The sequence below is a fragment of the Pavona decussata genome, unplaced genomic scaffold (genome assembly GCF_977016875.1).
Source record: "Pavona decussata unplaced genomic scaffold, jaPavDecu1.1 SCAFFOLD_338, whole genome shotgun sequence".
Taxonomy (NCBI): Eukaryota; Metazoa; Cnidaria; class Anthozoa; order Scleractinia; family Agariciidae; genus Pavona; species Pavona decussata.
The window spans coordinates 305,753-323,418 of record NW_028145726.1 but is presented as its reverse complement, the minus strand read 5'-3'; the positions used below and the strand labels follow the sequence as shown (position 1 = coordinate 323,418).

At 42.6% G+C, this 17,666-nt stretch overlaps 1 protein-coding gene and 1 pseudogene across 1 annotated transcript in view; one reads left to right on the top strand and one right to left on the bottom strand.

Annotated features, from left to right (window-relative positions):
• Nucleotides 1-17,666, top strand: part of LOC146453317 (uncharacterized) — a 102,311-nt gene that overhangs the window by 14,617 nt on the left and 70,028 nt on the right. The window contains exon 6 of the transcript XR_014859530.1: nt 100-3,355. The gene's annotated coding sequence lies outside the window, so the exon portion shown is untranslated. The remainder of the gene's footprint in view (nt 1-99; nt 3,356-17,666) is intronic.
• On the bottom strand, nt 15,479-17,304 carry LOC146453319 (uncharacterized; annotated as a pseudogene).

Here is a 17,666-nt window from a genome sequence, read left to right as displayed (position 1 = left end):
AGGGATTCTTGGTGACCAACAATTGGCAGGGACATTAAATATATATGACATAACCTCCTGTGCATTAAAACTTAATTCTTGTATGCTTTATTTCCTTAGATGCGTCATATCCAAGTTATATTATAAAGAGTATCCGTCAGCTTAACAAAACCTGTGAAGAAAGGCTTTTGCCAGTTCCCTGGTGTGAAGACTTAAGCTTTCATCTGAACGACATTTTCACAAGGCTAAAGATCGTTGGCAAAGAAAAGACACAAGGAAAATTGACTGATGAAATCACCAACATGACAGCTATCTTCAAAGCTCACGAAGATTGCCAAACGCCACGGACTGTGCTGATCGAGGGCGATCCTGGCATGGGAAAGACGACCTACTGTCAAAAGCTGGCTTATGACTGGGCAACTAAACAAGATGAATGGGACGAGTCTTTCCCCGAGACTGATGTGCTGTTGCTTTTAAGATGCCGTGATATCAAATCATCTAGCATCAAGGAAGCTATTGATGATCAAATTCTCCCTGGCGATGTAAACAAAGAGGCTAAAGAGGCTTTCTTTCAATTTATCAGCGAAAATCAGCTTAACGTTCTGTTAGTACTCGACGGAGTAGATGAAATGGATGCCAGTAAACTAGAAATGATTGAAAACCTTCTTAAAAGTAAAGAGTTTGCAAATTGTCACATTGTTCTTACATCTCGTCATGAAGCTGGAAAGAAGGTAAGGCGATACTGTGACAGACTGTTGGAGATTGTCGGGTTTGCCGAAAGGGATGCACGAAGTTTCATTCTAAAGTACTTCCGGAAAATAGGCAAGAAACAGTTGGCAGAAAAGCTTCTTAAGGAGCTTTGGCCTTCGCCATTTGAACCTGTTCGTGTTCGAAATCATCCTCGGACAAATGACTTAAAGCAACTGACAGTAAACCCTCTCAATACAGCTTTACTCTGTATTCTTTTTGAAGATTTCAATGGCATACTTCCCGAGAATCGAACTCAATTATACATTGAAATTGTCCTGTTTGTTTTGAGAAGATACGAAAGAAAGAACGGATTGTCAAGCAACAACGAAGATCTTATATCAGTTTACAAAAAAGAACTTATATATCTGGGACGTATGGCCTTTCAAGCTCTTCGTAAAGGGGAATCAGATTTCGAAGAAAACGAATCTGGTGACGCCATTTTCAGTCTTTTGATCAAGTTTGGATTTTTGTCAATCCAGGCAGGTACTAGTAGGAGGAAACCTTCCTTTCGTTGTGGTTTTTTTCACAAGAGCTTTCAGGAGTTCTTTTCCAGCTTTTATCTCGCGTTTGAGATTAACGACGAAGATATTCATTACTTAGTGACTGATCAACAATATTTGGATGAACTAAAAGAAGTGTTCCTGTTCATGACTGGAATTACAGCCTCCCAGTGTGAAGAAAAAGCCGTTTGTTTTGTAAGTAGGGTAGCTTCATCAGTTAATTTGTTTTGTTTTGAATCTGGTAAGGTTAGGTCATATCTGCAATTCGCCTTATACTATATATCACAGTGCGCAAACTATCAAGAAAGCCTCAAGTCCCGTTTGGTTGATTCATTAGGTAGGAACCTTAGCATCAAAAATTTAGTAACGGAACATTTCGAACTAAAAGAGCTATTGTATGAAGTTGTGGGAGCAAACTCCTCCCTAACGCATTTGGATTCCAGTAGGAACAGTATTGGTGATACCGGTGCTGCATCCCTTTCTCTTGCCCTCACAGTAAACTCCTCCCTAAATAATTTGGTTTTGAGTATGAACGATATTGGTGAAACCGGTGCTGCATCTCTTTCCCAGGCCCTCACAGTAAACTCCTCCCTGACTAATTTGGATTTGAGTTGGAACAGTATTGATGATACCGGTGCTGAATTCCTTTCCCAGGCCCTCACAGTAAACTCCTCCCTGACTGATTTGTATTTGATTGGGAACAGTATTGGTGACACCGGTGCTGAATTCCTTTCTCAGGCCCTCAAAGTAAACTCTTCCCTGACTAATTTGGATTTGTGTAGGAACAGTTTTGGTGATATCGGTGCTGAATTCCTTTCCCGGGCCCTCACAGTAAATTCCTCCCTGATTAATTTGAATTTGAGTGACAACAGTATTGGTGATACCGGTGCTGCATTCCTTTCCCAGGCCCTCACAGTAAATTTATCCCTGATTAATTTAGTTTTGATTTGGAACAGTATTGGCGAAACCGGTGCTGCATCCCTTTCCCAGGCCCTCACAGTAAACTCCTCCCTGACTAATTTGGTTTTGAGTGACAACAGTATTGGCGAAACCGGTGCTGCACCCCTTTCCCAGGCCCTCACAGTAAACTCCTCCCTGACTAATTTGGATTTGAGTAGGAACAGTATTGGTGATACCGGTGCTGAATTCCTTTCCCGGGCCCTCACAGTAAATTCCTCCCTGATTAATTTGGATTTGAGTAGGAACAGTATTGGTGATACCGGTGCTGCATTCCTTTCCCAGGCCCTCACAGTAAATTCCTCCCTGATTAATTTGAATTTGAGTTACAACAGTATTGGCGAAACCGGTGCTGCATCCCTTTCCCAGGCCCTCACAGTAAACTCCTCCCTGACTAAATTGGTTTTGAGTTACAACAGTATTGGCGAAACCGGTTCCCAGGCCCTCACAGTAAACTCCTCCCTGACTAATTTGTATTTGATTGGGAACAGTTTTGGTGATATCGGTGCTGAATTCCTTTCTCAGGCCCTCACAGTAAACTCTTCCCTGACTAATTTGAATTTGAGTAGGAACAGTTTTGGTGATATCGGTGCTGAATTCCTTTCCCGGGCCCTCACAGTAAATTACTTCCTGACTATTTTGGATTTGAGTTTCAACAGTATTGGTGATACCGGCGCAGAATCCCTTTCCCAGGCCCTCGCAGTAAACTCCTCCCTGACTAATTTGAATTTGAGTCACAACAGTATTGGTGATACTGGTGCAGAATCCCTTTCCCAGGCCCTCGCAGTAAACTTCTCCCTGACTAATTTGAATTTACTTCACAACAGTATTGGTGATACCGGTGCTGAATTCCTTTCCCAGGCCCTTACAGTTAATTCCTCCCTGACTAATTTGGATTTGAGTAGGAACAGTATTGGTAATACCGGTGCAAAATCCCTTTCCCAGGCCCTCACAGTAAACTCCTCCCTGACTAATTTGGTTATGATTCTGAACAGTATCGATCGTTCTGGTGCTGATTACCTTTCTGATGTTAGCAAGGTCAATAAAACATTGAAAATACTAATTTAGTTGTTTATTATGGGTCATGAGGTGAATTACTAATAAACACGTTTAGGGTACGCTTTTATAGTCGAACATCTTGTGAGCGACCATCTAAACTACTACTAAAGGTGCAGTGGTCGGCTAACAATTGTAGACGTCTGACATATTGTGATTTGCCTTGAGTAACAAGAAGAAAGGACTTGAACCGAAGAAATAATAGTGCACACTAAAGACGCCGTCGGTCTAAAGTAACAACTTGGTCATATGGTTTTCAATGGAATGACTCAAGCTGAAAATTGTTGAGAATTACGTTTATGTGTTGACGTTTGTTTCCTGGTATTTTACAAGCGAGATTTTTTATTTACTAGTTAATATTTAAACTTGAATGATATATTTGGAAGTAAATGGTTAACAGAGGTGTTCGGTCCACGAGGTTCGACTGCAGATGTAGATACTAAATAAGACATACTTTCAGTGAGTTATGCAATGTTTACTAGGCCTTGATATATACGTCTTTAATCGTTGTACAAACGATTGTTTGTTTTAATCAAGGAGAAGTAAGAGTAATGTTTTCGTCATTAATGCTTCTGTAAAATTGCTGTATATTTATTGCTAAGTACTTTTCAGTATGTTGTTAAAAATGTATTTTTGTAAAATGCAAAAGTTTTGCTTCAGTTTAAAAGACTTATAAAGCAAACACTTTTTTACTCTTAGTCTTTAATAAAGAAGTGAGACTGTTCAAAGACTTAATTCCTTTGCTTAGTGGATCTTGGATCGGATTCGTAAACTTCTCTCGTTCAGTTGAATCAAGAGAGAATGACTCCTAATCGTCATGTGTTTCTTCGAGTAGGCTCAAATAAAGCTCACTGCTTTCCAGGTCTACTTAAAATGCATCGCGATGTAGGAGAGCTCAATTATGAATGAGACTCCTTCACTTACTTGGGTTTAGAACATGTATATAAACAAGGGCGTCATATGAGAACTTTTATTGATCTAGACTATGATCAAAAAATTATTGAAAACCTGTAATAAAGTAATAATTCATCGTAGCTGTCGCTTTTCATCCCTTCTCTGGGCGAAACAGAATAATGCGATTGGATCTCTTGACCAATACAAAATCTCATGTTACTTTTTTCGATCAGCTGTGATTTTTGATGAGTGAGGAGAAATGACTCAGCGCCTCTTGCCCACTACAGATTTTCCCTTGAAGTTCGGCACCAGAACTTTCACATCTTTTTTCAACGTTATCAGATTCTGTATTCTGAATCACAAAAGCCGTAAGCACGGATAGCTGGCAGTTAAGTTGAGGTTTGGTCGCCTGCGGTGGAACTGAAAAACGGGTGGCAAAGCCGCGAGAAGACGAAAAAGCTAAGAGCGGTGAAGCCGCGAGAAGACTCGCCGCTCGTGTTTGCGACTGTACCGCGGGCATCCAAAAAATCGCCAGCTGCGCAGCCTAAGATGAACAAAATGTTTCCTAACTCCTCGCAAAATGAATGTTTCATCAGAGAGCCTTGAAAAGGGACTGAGATCAGAATTATATTACGGTTATTTTTAAATTGATCACGGTCTCTTCGACTGGAGCGGGGCACCAAATTTTTCACCTGTCTCGATGTAACAGAAAAGGAGAAAATGTCATAATTAGCAATGAAATAATTGATGCTGCACGGTTATTCACTAAGGCTAGAGGTTTTGTTTGAATTCGTTGGTTAGCAAGTTGGTGTAAACGAATCTCCCCCAAAGGAATTGTCGCAAAGAATATAACTCTTCGCTTGGAAGCCGTTCGTTTTGTCCCATTCTTCACTGATAACTCTGTTCTGCGGTCGTTGATAAGTTAAACTTTAAAAAGTGCCGATAACTTACCGAGCCTAGCTAGATACATTTTTTAGATCCGTTTTCCTCGACTAATCAACAATTATTCCCGCAGCGCGCGTTGGATATGAGATTAAGCGCGACTTTTCGAGCTTGAGCCGGTTGCTATTTGGCCTGCCATGGCCTGGACTGTCCACCGTGCAGGAAAAAAGTACTTTATTCTCAACGTTCTCTCTCTCACGCTATGTTGAGATTGGGCACCGACAGTCTCGTCCTGTTGATGAATGTTCTGAAGAGGAAAGGGGAGGGTTTGGGTAGGGAAAATCAAACGCAGGACGAAACTTGATGGCTGGTGAAAGAGAGAACGTCAGGGCAAGGGATACCGTGTGCTGCATTTTATACTACAACACTTCGCTTGATCGACAGAATGGCATTGTTCACTTTGTCTCATCTCCTTTTATACGTGAGAGGTGAGACCGCTGAGAATAGTACTTTATTCTCAACGTTCTCTCTCTCACGCTATGTTGAGATTGGGCACCGACAGTCTCTATGTTACAGAGTGTCCTAAAGTCCCAAACCACTGGACCATAAGGAAATCCCGTTCTCAGAATCCCAAACTCAAGGTGCCCCATCCTAAAAATTCGTAAAGTGTTTTAAACGAGATGTAACAAGGTTAAGAATTAAACGTGCGGAAAAGCGGATATAAAGTTTTTTAGACGGTTAAGCTCCATGTAGTTCTCTGTTAGGGCGGCTGTCGCGGAAGAGTCCGCGGATAGCAAATGAGAGGGACTATCCAAACGAAGCACCTCCGCTAGTTTCATGTAGTAGAGAGCAGTTTCTTTGTTATTCCATCCTACATGAGACATTATGTCCGCCAACTGGGAGCCAGATAACGCTAACGTTATGGCTGAGCCCGAACGGAAGCTGTGTAGCGTTTCTCCCTCATCGATCTTAGCTTCTTTCAAATACAGCTTTAAACGAGCTTCTGCTGAAGAACTTGAAAATGGTTTGTTCACAATATGACCTTGGGGATTAGTTGGTCGAAACAAGTAACCATTTGTCACAGAAACGCGTAACTCGGAAGCCACGGCTACATATGTCTCAATAGCTTTAACTGGACACAACTCAGGGTTAGGGTGTCTCCGAATCCCGAAGACGTTAGAGACGCCATCCCTCAGGGTTTTTCCCCATACGTGGTTGAACAACAGCCCATTGTCCTGGGGGAAACGCAGGATCTCTTCTGTTTTCACCATGCCAAGATCTGAACCACGATCACCGCTAAAGAATAACGTTTTGAAAAACGCTTGGTCCCGCGTCAATACAAACAGACCAGAAGGACTAACCGAGCGCTCCGCAATTTTCCGATTTAAAAAACGGGCCAGAAGCAACAATTTGGACAAAAATAGGGGAACTGCTTGCTTTGGCGTGATGCGGGCTCGTAATTGTTCCTCAGTTGACGCCTTAAGATATTTTTGCACCTCGAGTGAAGCGGCGGGGTTACCCAGACCTAGCAGGGAGTTCCACTCTCCACAGCGCCCGGTTTCCTTAAAAATGGCTCGCAGTTTTCCAATGTAGGAGTCGATTGTCTTGAATGCCAGGCGTTTAGGACATTTACACTTAGCTGCGTTTTGAAGGTGGGAATCGGGACACCCATTACTATGTACTATGGTTTTGCCATGTCGGTCTTTCCAGACCAAGAACCGAGAGATGTCAGTGGGGCTTGCCGAAAGGATGGTTTTACTATTCGGAAGGGACGCCAAGAAAGTTTCAAACTCCGTACGAAGTGAGCACTTCTGTTTTGAGTATGACGATTGAAGAGAGGCATTATTTAGGAGTTCCAAACGGTTATCTATCGCTTGAAGGTCGACTGAGAGTTTAGGGCTCGGGACACTTGGGGAGACTGTTTTCCTCCTGTAGCCGCACATTTGGCAGAAAAAGAACAGCTTGTCGTTGGGGTGGCTGCACGAAGGACATGACACGGCTGGTACAAACGCTCGAACGGCTGGAGGTAAGTCCTAAAGGATATGAAAGTAAAACAAACAGTTCCTTCTTTATCCTTTAGATTTGTTTTGACATAAATGTATAAATGAAGCTATAAAACAACTGTCAACAGATGTATACTGGAAAACAATGATTTATTCACAACATTGATTTCACTGAAGTAATGGATGGAGCTAAATTAATGGGAGAATTGGCAAATTTAAAGATAGCTAAGTGTTCTTTGTTTGGCTCGTGCGCTAACCAAGAGCTACTACTTGCTTATCCGATGCGGAACACCCAGAGATCCCATGGGATAGGCCAATTGTTTGAAAACCCGTGTTTAGAGGGAGTGAGGAGCGCTCCAACGGTTCCGGCAACGGCCAGCAGGTATCGGGAAGAACATGTAGACGTTAACAAGGGCCACCAAAAATGCCTTGGGCATACGTCTGGTACTACGATAGTGTAGGATAATTGCAGGCTTCTCATATACCTGATAACATGAGGTATTAGGCAGATCGGGGGAAAGGCGTATGGGTTCTTGAATACAAACGGATCGTACAGATCGGGCGATTGCGCGAACACGTTCACTCCCAGGGATCCCGGCAGAGGGTTTTCAGAGAAGAAAGGTAACTTGGCACCTGACAAGTCGGATTGGGCGTTTGAAGGGCGTGCCATTAGATCGACAGAGTGCCCATTTTCGCCGCCATTCCACTCTTGTACTACTGTCCATAGGGATGGGCACAATTTGGCATCCTGTAGGCTAAGGCGTCGCGAGGGGAAGTCGGCTTGGTTCTGAGAACTAGGCACAAAAGTAAGGTGCAAATCGATGTTGAGTTTCGTCATTGTGTTGAATAATATCTTCAAGGCGCTAGGAAGCGATTGAGAACGAGAGCCCTGTCGATTCCATGAACGGACTAGAGCCATGCTGTCGACGAAGGCGTCGACCCACGAGTTTTTGATGGTATCAGCGAATGATTCAAGGACATTATTGAGCGCTAAGGTCTCCTTAGTGGCGATATCGGCTTGTATTGTTGAGGCGTCCCAGTAATCATAAACGTTCGCCTCAATGGCACCCGGACTCAGTGCACCTCCCCAAGCGAAGCGAGATGAGTCGGAGAACAGCCTGACATGTGTGTGTTTCTCAGACCGCCAGGGAAGAAAACCGTCCCAGGTCTCAAGGAATAGCCAGTGCTCAATTTCATTCTTTAGAGCGGCAGACATCTTTACAGGTCGAGCAGAACGCGTGGCGCGAGACACAGCTAGGTTTATTTCATTAACATAAAGCCTTGCGCCCGGAACTGCCAAGCTCATGGACACGCATTTACCGCTGAGCCTTTGCAAGGTTAGTAGGTCCAGGTTATCGCGAGCCAACGTTTCTTTGATGAGACGAAGAAGCTTTTCTTTTTTATGGGGTAACAAAGTAAACGCCTGTAGTTCAGAATCGATACCGAAACCAAGGTATGGCACCTGTTTTTTCGGGGTAAGGTGAGACTTCGCCAGACCGATAAAGTAGCCGAGGGAAATTAAGATGTAGCACGTGAGAAAAATACCCGCGACGGCCAGAGCAAAATTCACTTCATCCCTTGAGGCGAGGGCTTGATAGGCGGCTGGTAAAATGCCACCTGGAAATGACAGTTGGCCATTATGGCGGTCGTCAATGTACAAAGAAGAGGGAATGTTCCATGAACGAAGTCTGTGTGACGCAACTAGACCAGTCGTATGATATATATAGGCCGAGGATTTCCAGCCAAAAGGAATACATTCACACACAAAATACCAACCTCCCCACTGGAAGCCAAAGTAAGTTCGACTGCTGGGGTGAAGTTTGATGTGGTCATATCCTGACTTGTCGTCGCACACTGTTTGGTAAAATCCTTTATTGACATACTTAGGCAAGTGTTGGACGCTATCCAAGGCAAACGGACGGTCTTCGATCCACAGATTAAGAAATCTATCGTCGTTGCAGAGACGCGGCTTGCTAGGCTCGACAGTGAGGGGCATAATAAGGTGGGGTGGGGTGCATTCTCCGACTTTGCCCCACAAAGAAATAGCACCGGAACGCAAACGGTCCAGGAGCGTATCAGAAATAAACGAGGCAAAAGGTTTGCACGACAGGTGGTTGGGAAAAACGCAAGGCGGTGGACTACCACACTCGTAATTCCTTCCCTTGTAACTACCCTTAAACGGTCTAAAGAACTTCGTTACGTCTACACCGTTAGTAATCCAATCACGGACTTCAGAGAAGCGCTCATCGTTCATATCATTTAATAAAGCATTCCATTGTGGTGCATGGCGATGGAGTTCCCCTGCTAGGAAGTGATCTGGATCGCGGAAAACAAGGCGAGACATATCCGCTAATGAATTTCCCTGCAACACGAGGGCGATATCCTCATCAGAGATGTGGGAATTGTTTGCCATCCCTTGGGCCTCATCAACAACAGAACCATCGATGCTTATCCACTGTAACTTATTCATACCAACTGTGTTAGGCTTGAAACCGGGATGCTTTTCCCAATCGTGAAAGCAAGGGTCTGACAGCTAAAAGGAAAATAAAAAAGAACTTGGAAATAAATTAGGGCCCAAGGAATGGCAAACTCAGCCCCGGTAATCCGAGAGGGAAAGTGAGCTTCCCTTTGAGAATGCCACCCGAGGGGGGAAGGGTGCGATCGAAAAGAGATAATTGGTTCCCACATCTATGAACAGCGTAGCGAGTCGTAAAATATGTAAGTAATAATATGTTAATAAAACCCTGGTGGGGTGGGTATAATGTATACGAATAAACAAACATTGTGATGCAATAGTGTTCATTTGACTTTAATAGTACTAAAACGCATACAAAATGAGGATCGGGCAGATTCTGCTACTGAGATGTCGGTCGAGGCTGGTTGTGACCTGGACCGCCTGAAGAAAAATAGCGGGTCGTCGGAGACCGCTTAAAACATTGCGTAGACTTGTGTCCGGGCGTACCACATCTGTAGCAGGTCACTCGAGGGTGTGACGAGAACCTCTGACTGCCTCTGGCCTGAGGACGCGAGTAAGGCGAGGGACGTCTAAACGACTTGTCGACCTTGGAGATTGTGTCAAAGATTCTTGTAAATTCCTTGTCCGCGAGAAGAGCCAAAAAGTAAGCTTTAAACTGCTCTTTCGGCACGTGTATTTTCTCTCTTAGGGTGGCCGCTATGATGTCAAAGCTGGCGGCCTTATCATCACCAGTTGTCTTCGCTACGGAGACGAGCTCCTCCGCGAGGCGCAAGGCCTCGTATTTGTCGAAGTCCTCCAGGCGGCGACTACCATAATGGGTAATGCGATTCTTTAAAGCCTGAATGGAGGTCCCTTGGGCATTGTCCAAAAATTTAATTCTTTCTTGCAAAGCCTGAATGAGAAAATGAAATAGACAGATGTATTGCGAAGTGTAATTTCATACCGCTTAGCGGCGATACAAAACATTCGTAAATGAGTACAAGCATTGTGATAAGACCCGGTAAAGCGGCAGGGAACCTTTTGTTCCGACAAAGTCGGAGTGCAAATATAACAATTAACAGAACAATACGAAAATAAACAATTCAAGTAGAACAATGTGGCAAACAAGCACTCAGAAATGGCAAATTAAGACAATTAAAAAATGAAGAGTGAGAATAATCGACAAAGATCGCACAAAGATAATAACTAGTTCTCTGCTGAAGTATGTTTTGAGGTCAACAAAATTGAAAAGCTTTTGAAGCTAACCGAGAATTAGAATGTACACATAATCGGCAAAAATAGCGCATATAAATAAAATTCAGAAAGTAGTAAGTCGACTTCAAGTAGCCCGCAAAACTACAAAACTATACGTGTTGAAGCAGGGCAAAAAATTAATTAGAAAGTCAATCTAAAGCCGCCCGCAAAGCTAAAAGCTACTCGTTTTGAAGCAGGGCGCAACATGAATTGTAAACACATTATCAGCAGGGCGTAACAATAATTACGAAGTCAATTTCAAATTGCCCGCAAAGCTAAAAGCTACATGTTGTCAGCAGGGCGTAACAATAATTACGAAGTCAACTTCAAACTGCCCGCAAAGCTAAAAAACTACACGTTTGAAGCAGGGCGTAACAATAATTACGAAGTCAATTTCAAATTGCCCGCAAAGCTAAAAAGCTACACGTTTGAAGCAGGGCGTAACAATAATTACGAAGTCAATTTCAAATTGCCCGCAAAGCTAAAAAGCTACACGTTTGAAGCAAGGCGTAACAATAATTACGAAGTCAATTTAAAATTGCCCGCAAAGCTAAAAAGCTACACGTTTGAAGCAGGGCGCAACAATAATTACGAAGTCAGTTTCAAACGGCCCGCAAAGCTAAAAAGTTACACGTTTGAAGCAGGGCGGAACATGAATTGTAAACAGAGTTAAAACTGCCCGCAAAGCAACCAAGTACACGTTATCAGCAGGGCACAACATAATTGCGAAGTGAATTTTAAATTGCCCACCAAGCCAGGGCGCAACATGAATTGTAAACATGCCCGCAAAGCAACGAAGGTCGCACGTTCAGAAGCAGGGCGTAAAATAAACTGGGGGGTAAAGAGAAAATTGCCCGCAGAGCTACAAAGCTACACGTTTAAAGCAGGGCATGACTTGAGCTGAAAACAGACTTAAAGCTGCCACGGGAATACGAAGTGCAAGAACACGTGTACGATACTGGAGTAAAACAAAAATTGAACAAACCTCCAAAGTGACTTGTTCTCCAGCGGCGTTTTGAGGAGGTTCTTCTGCGTTTGGTGGAGGCGGAGGCGGTGGTGGTGGTTGAACAACCGCGGCCGCTTGAGCTGCTGGAAGGTTTTCCTGCGCCGGGACTTGTACAGCAGGGTCCGCCATTTTGAACTATGCTCTTCGCTTGATCGACAGAATGGCATTGTTCACTTTGTCTCATCTCCTTTTATACGTGAGAGGTGAGACCGCTGAGAATAGATTGCGGTTGTAATTTTAACCACAATACCACGCGAAACCTAACACAGCCATAAGGCACAAAGAAAGTCAAGTGTTTTGGGATACCCGTCCCTGTAACAACAGCATTGTGTATGCTAGGTTTTGAAAACTTTTCTGTGCGTTTTTATGAGCTGGCGTTTTTTTAAAGGTTTTCATACGCTAGGAATTATTTGTAAATTTACCAGCCGCCATCTTTTTCAGTACTGCGGATAGCAGGCGCTTAAATTTAGGTAAGTTCATGAAATCTTGCGCCTCACAAATCGTCTCTTTGGCATATACAGGGAGCGATATCACGGAATTGCGAGGTGGAACGTGATGTGGAAGGGCCAACTGGCTTTCAGTCTTTTCTTCGCGCAAAAACATCTCGTGCGTGCCATACTGCTTCTTTAGCCCGCGTAACTGGCGCCTTAGTTTTTCATATGGTAACTGTTGGGGAAATTGTGAGAAGCTAACTCGATTGGAGAGAGAGAAAACTTCGTATGCTTTGTAGTCACCATGGACTTTTTGCGCGTCCCCGCCAAACTATAATTACACAGACCTTGTCTCTTCTTTTTCCTTGCAACTTCGCTTACCAGTGATTTCCTTTAAAGCGTAAGGGCAAAATTTTCCAATGGGGAGGGGGGAGGGAGGGGGGAGAGTTAATAGTTAATTTAATTGATTGAACTGATTCATTTTGGGTTCTGGTGTACAGGGACGGTGGCGCTCGGGCTAGGTGACTCCTATACGCCAATTTTATAATGGCATCATTTGGTAACAACTACAAATTCATTTTTCGAATCCCAGTGGAGAGCAAACAACAAACAAACATTGGCTCTTTGGCCAGCGGTTGGTTGCTTGGCGAGGTGCAGGTACTTTGACTAGGGTTAATTGCCTAAGGACTCTGGATAGATGGATACGAGATTGAACATGGGGTTGATAGGCTTGCAATACTCCCATGCGCATGATTCAGGCATCGTTCTTTAAAATCTCCTCGCCTTAGATCGTACCCCAGTTAATTTCCAGGCTTTAATCTAGAAAGGATTTCTCAGAGTCCTTCGTTTCTCATTTCTTGTCAAGTAGCTCCCAGCACGGATGTTGAGCTCTCATTCCTTCTCTTGCTCACGCTGCACCTTCAATCAAGCGATTTTCATATTTTTGTGCTCCCCGTGAAAAAAGTTGTGAGCTTGTAGTCAACTCTATAATCTACTTTGGAGAAATATCAAATTTCCTTGAAAGTTTTCCGACTCCTCCCGTTAGGGTCTTATGTTATTTATTATTTAACTTTCCGAGGATTATTATTCCACAAGATAAGATTTAATTTATTCTCCATGGAAATTTGAACATTTCTGGAGCCGAAAAGGCTTCTCTTCGGCTGTCTGTCAGTGATGGATTGCTCAGTCTGTTGAGGTCTGTAACATTTTTCAGGCAACCAAACAGAGAGGAGAAAAAAAAGGTAATATGACAAAGAGAACAAGGAGAGAGGATTTCCTTCCGATTATATTCCGAATTTAGGATGTACGTGTAGTTTAATAACGCTTACAAGTATACTGACATTTACTTTGCCTTTGACTAACAGTTCTTTCTAATTTAGACCTGACGTCTTCTGTACTTAGACAAGTTAAGTCGGCCTTTTCATTGTCGACACTGTTTTCTCGAAGTTTAGGGTCAGCTGGCCAGTGTCTGCAGTCAATCTAAGATGTTTTTTATCCTTATAAAAATGCTTGTTTTGGTCAAGCAGGAGTACTGCTATGTTTCCTCCTCTCAGAGTAGCAGTTGCTTCATAAGCCCTTGAAAACTTATTAGGTTTTACTCCTGCAGTCATTTACAGACAATTGCAGACTATTATTAGTTTGTGGATTCGCTTGTCGGCAGAAAAGAAGGGAGATGCTGATCGTCTCGCTTAGGGGTATACATTTTCCATCTTGGGAACACTTTGGTCGTTCAGGATGGAATGCTAATGTTGTCAGTCATCCAGGTATCTCTTAGTGTCGATAGCTAGCAAAGATTTCTTTTCATTTTATCGTCTTAAGAAATGCGCATCATTTATACAATCATCTTTTATGAGTTGAGTAATGCTTGAACCACGCCCAAATTATTTTCTCCCTCAAGGGTGTAACACGCATTTTTTTAATGTAAAGTAAGGTTTAAATACCACTGCAAAAACTGTGAACGATCAATTTTGCTCAGCGTTGGATCAAACAAGATCGTGAAAATTAATTAAAATAGAAAAGAAAGTCAAAAGTACTACTGCAAGGACTGATCAAACAACGTGAAAAGACTTGAGTGTACGATATTTCGACTGGCTAATACCAGTCTTCATCAGGTTTAGTAGGACAACTGAACAAATTCACAGAATATATATGTTGTAAAATAATAAGCGGAAGTACATATGATGTGAAGTAGCATGGTGTGGCTAGATAAGCAAACAGAAAAACAAAAATTGTATACTATATATGGTAACAGATTATAGTCCGACAAGTTTGTTACTGCCTTGTGGCTAAAGAGCCGACCGGCTGATGAAGACTGGTATTGGCCAGTCGAATTATCATACACTCAAGCCATTTCACGTCGTTTGATCGGTCCTAGCAGTAGTCCTTTTGACTTTCATTTTACATTTTCTGACGAGCATTCGGGCAATTTGTTCATCCTTCACAAAGTCCTAGTAAATAACAAACAAACTGAATGATAAAAAACAAATAAAGTATAGAGCGTTTTCTAATTGAGTGTCGCAAAACCAAAACCAAAGTTATTATTCTGGCCAATCACAACGGATGTAAACAACACAACGAGCCTATCAGAATTCGAACCAAATACATGTAACTGGCGCCAAGGGCTGGTAAACGTGTGCGGCAAAAACTCGATTGGCTTTGGTTTGGATTCACATTGGTTGAGCAAGAGGCGCAAGTTTTGTTAACCAATCTAAGAGCGTAGTAATGCAAAACCAAAGCAAACGCAAATTTACTTTCGACATTCAACCGAAAACCACTCTATTCATTTTGCAGAACGGATTTATAAGCAAATTCCTCAGACTCTCGTTTTAGTTTACACCCGAAAAGGCACAAAGACATCACTTTTCTTACAGTTCAACTTTGTTTCATGTACACAACATTTCCAAATTCCAATTTGAACTAGAATCTGAGGGACCCAGGTTCATCAGTCCTATCAGACCGTCGAGTGTCACCTTTCGTCAAACAAAGTTAATTTTTTTTAGCCAATCTCCGATGTGTTTCAAGAAAAGTTCTAGTTTAACCTTTCTCTATGGAAAGGATTTTTATTCCGCTCTTTTCCTTCTAATCTATTAATATCATAATTTCTTTTATAGAGTGATATTACTCTCTTACATCACAATTTTTAGACTAAATTGATTGCGTGAGTTTTTTTGGTTGATCACGTGGCATCGCAATGATACGACGCGTAACACAAATTTATTGACAAAATGACAAGATTTTGTAATGAAAATACACGCTAAAAAATCACGACGTTTCGACCACTTCGAGACCATTTTTAAGTGCGAGTAAAAAAATAAAAGCCTTAGCATAAATATATTCATAGAATTAAAAATCGGTAAGAATGTCATGAACGCTAAAATGTGTCAAAAATGTCAATGATAAGTATTATAAAGTTAAAAAAGGACATAAAACAATGAAACAATGAAGCAATAATGAGGCTTGTAAAGAACTGATCTAAACAAATAATTTAGCGCGGATGGAATCACACTGTTTGTTTAGTGATGGTTTCAGTTCTTTGATAAAAAGCATTTCAAAAATAAGACAAGTTTGTTCTGACACTTTCTTAAAATTTAAAAACTTTTCGCAATGTCATTTGGGGCCATATTGTGCTGCTCCCTCAGGTGGTTTCCGATTGCCGATCCCTTATGTTCCTCAATTCGCTGGTAAAGGTGTCGGCAAGTGTAGCCGACATAGCCTGCATCGCACAGGCTACACTGCAAATGATAAACAGCGCATTGTTGATTTACAAGGGGTGGCTTGTCTTCCATCACTTTTATTTCATCTTTGATCTTCCGACTTGTGTACACTGGGCTGATATCCACCTTGATCTTCCCACTGAGGTCTCCAAGTTGTCTGCGCACTGCGTTTGCAGATTTCTGATCTTTGAATGGCAGCACGATTCTGATTGGGGCTTCTTGCTCCTCAGGTATTTGCTGTTGGGTGTGCAAATACTGAGACACTTTCGAATCAATGAATTGACGGATGGTAGACTGCGCAAGTTTGTCTGGGTAGCGCAGTCGGGAAAAGGTCTCCTTGAGACGTTCACATTGCTGATGAAAAAGCTTCCACGTAGATGAGAGCTTAAATGCTCGGTTGAGCATGGTATTTAGCAATGATCGTTTATATCTACCGTCCACGTCGCTGTGGTAACGTAACAGTAGCCTGGTGTCCGTTGGCGTCTTGTACACCTTCGTGTCTAACCGGCATCCATTCCTGATTAAATCCATTCCCAGAAAGGGGAACCTGCCGTTTTCTTCAAGCTCCATTGTAAAATTGATGGAAGGATGACTGTTGTTCAATGTCGTTAGGAACTCACAGGCTGTTTCAAAATCAGGCATTGCGCTAAGCGTATCATCTACGTAGCGCTTGTAAAAAGCAGGCATCTTGTTTTCGGTTTCTAGCTGTTTCTCGATGTTATACACGAATGCGTTAGCCATGAGAGGTCCCAGTGGCGAACCCATAGCAACACCGTCCACCTGTACGTACAGGTTGCCTTCGAATTGAAAAAGCTGATTCTTGGTTGCAATTCTCAACAGCTCTATTAAATCCGACTTTGGGATGTTGAGATCATGTTCCTTGTTGAACCAGTCGTTTGTAAAGGCTCTTTCTGCGATGCTCTCAAAGGTTTCATCTACTGGTACGTTGGTGAATAGTGAGGATACGTCATACGACACTAAGATGTCATGGTCGTTGTTTTTCGTCTTCCGGAGTTCGTCGGCGAATTGGGAGATGTCACTAATGGTGTTGTCATTGACGGACAAGGGTTTCTGATCAGCTTTTCGTCCAGCCACTTTGCAAGCTTGTAATTTTATGTTCGCGTAGCAGACAGTAGTGGACGCATGGCTAACTCCTTCTTGTGAGTTTTGGGTAGACCATAGAGATAGGCAAGTCTCAAGCCCTTTTGGATTACTGAATCAGCAATGGTTTTGGGCAAGATCCTTTGCACAACCGAAAATAATAATACCTTCTCTTTCTAAAGCAATGGATGGTAATGCTTCAGAGGTCTTCCTCGTGTTCTTGGTCTTTCAAGACTTATGGGCGCGAACTTCGCCTCGTTGTTAATGGATGACTTCTTCAACAGATGTGCATAGTCAGATTTGTCCATCACCACTACGCCTGAGCCTTTATCAGGTTTGGTAACAATGATGTCATTTCTCTTCTTAAAGTGCCACTACGACGAAAATTTTTTCTTCTTTTTTTGCCCTTTTCGTGTTCCAATCCATTTAGTGAGTTCGTTATTGCAAAAATAGCTATCAATTAGCTTTATACAAGCTTACTGATCCTGGGAATTCGTGGCCGAAAACCGTCGAAAACCCGTCCGCCATTACTCCGACGGCAAAGTGACGCCCGTGGTGATTCTAAAATGCGGTTGCTTGTATGAGATCTTTGTGTGACGTCATACGCGCATCGAACATCGTGCGTTCCTTGCAAGAACTCAGTAAACCTCAGTAATCGTAACTCCTAAAGTCAGTGAATAGGCAA